The sequence below is a fragment of the Cebus imitator genome, unplaced genomic scaffold, assembly GCF_001604975.1.
Source record: "Cebus imitator isolate Cc_AM_T3 unplaced genomic scaffold, Cebus_imitator-1.0 Scaffold232, whole genome shotgun sequence".
NCBI classification, from domain to species: domain Eukaryota; kingdom Metazoa; phylum Chordata; class Mammalia; order Primates; family Cebidae; genus Cebus; species Cebus imitator.
In genome coordinates, this window is record NW_016107547.1 from 70,672 (window position 1) to 72,963 (window position 2,292).

Genomic DNA, 2,292 nt, shown 5'->3' on the forward strand with positions numbered 1-2,292 from the left:
TTTTTTTTTTTTTAAATAGGAAAAAATTCTTCAGTATTTACCCAAATATTTACAATTTTCTGGTGATCTCCATTCAATTGTGTAGATTCATATTTCCTTGGGAATCTATTTCTTTCACTCTGAAGGACTTTCTTTAATATGTCTGGTAATCAAGTCTGCTGGTGATGAATTACTTCTTAAAGTTTAATTCTCTATTTGACTTTCTTTGGAAATACATTGTCACTGCCTATAGAATTCATTGTTAACATCTCTCTTCCTTCTTGCCCCTACTTTCAGTATTTTGAAAATATTTCTCCATTGATTCCCTGTTTAACTAAAATGTTCTAGAGTTAGATGGTGGTGATGAATGCAAAACCCTACGAATATTAATACCATAAAATTGTAAACTTTAAAAATGGTTTAAATGCTGAGTTTGTTGTTACATGTAATTTAGCAAAATAAAAAGTAGGCAAAGGACTTGAAAAGATATTTCTTCAAATAATACATACTATTAATGTGTGTATCCATCACCCAGATTTAACAGCTAATATTCTACCATTCATATTTTGTCCAGCTCCCTACTTACTTTTAAATTTTTGCTGAAATATTTGTAAAGCAAATCCAGGAACCATGCTACTTAAACTGTAAATTTTTCATTGTGTATATTAACATGATAAACTCTGCCGCTATAAATGTGTCCAGTTGCCTTATCCATTGCTTTCAATTACTGGCTAGTATTTCAGAGTATGTAAACAACCTTGTTTATGAATAGCCAGAGATAAACACAGAGTCTCCAGCTATCCACAACCACCGAATTGATTTGAAGACCAACCTTATACATTTTCACTTGTATCGTACGTGAGGAGTTCTATGGGATTTATACCCAGAAGTCAATATACAACATTTACAAGTTCTTCTAGTAAAGTTTCTTACATAATAAAAAGTACCTTTCATAAAATTTATAATTTCATAAAACTACTCTTTTGCACACTAGATGGTATTAACCATCAGAAGGTTTAATGGAGAAAGCCCATTACAGCTCTTGACTCCAAGGGCTCCTGTTTTATTCCCTTTGGTCATACTTATTTGGACATATGTCTTAATCTCTGAACTATTACTGAGGGCAAGAATTGGATATGAGTCACCAGATTTCAGAGAAACTACTAGAGTGGTTTAATACATTTGAATACTCCAGGGTCACTACCTTGTGACCTAGCTCCACATAAATCACTGATGATCCACAGTTCCGGCTAAACATGTTTTCTTCTGATTCCTATCACTGCCCTTCTGTATAACCTGTGAGGCCTGCCTAGCCATGCTATTTCTCTCAAGAGCTGTAATAAGCCTCAAACTCCAGGGTGTTTATGTCACTATTAGGCTCTGGCCTAAGTTTCTTATCCTATGCACAGGAGTCTCTAACCGCAAAGTGAATGTTACCATTGTTGCATTGTACTGAACTATTGATACTGTTGGCATGCGCTGATTACATAAAGATAGCTTGTGCTTTTGCACTGTGCAGTATTCTCTCATTTACACTGCTATACATAGAAAAAGACAAGATTTTATTAATAAATAAGTTGCTCCCTTGTTAGAGAAAGTCTTGGAAGCCAAGAAAATGCTATTAGAGGTTTGTCTTAATGAAGGTCTATGCCAACTTGGAAGAGAGCTTGAAGAGAAGAAACAGAAGTAGTTGGCCAGACAGATAAGTAGCCATCATTAGAGGTAAGGATCCTCTGAGAAAATTCTAAGAGTGAAAAAGGAGGACCTGAAAATAAAGCCCAAGAAACGACATAGGAATAGAGATCTAGAGGATAGGATCCCAAAAAACTAACTTATGAACCTGAGGTAGCTGGAGCATTCCTTCAATGTTTCCTCTTCTATTGACCTTAGAACCTCTCTGTGGACAGAGACTGTGTCTTCAGGTGTGCATCATCCTAGGCTAGTAGCACAGTGCTTTACATAAAGCAGGTGCTTAATAAATTGTTTATCAGTCAATGTACCTTGTTAGATGTATTCGTTTTCTATTGTTACTTTAATAGTTACTACAAAATTAGCAGCTTAATAAACACAAATTTAATATCTTACAGTTATTTAGGATAGAAGTCTGACATGGGTCTCATTGGAATGAAATTATCAATTTCATCTTTCATGAATGATGCATCTTTTATTGTATTAAAATTTTTTCCCAAACTCAAGATCACACAGGTTTTCTCCTATCTTGTCTTTTAGAAGTTTTATGGTTTTGGATTTTACATTTAAGTCTATGATCCCTTTTTAGTTAATTTTTGTGAAAGGTGTAAGGCCTCCGCTTTT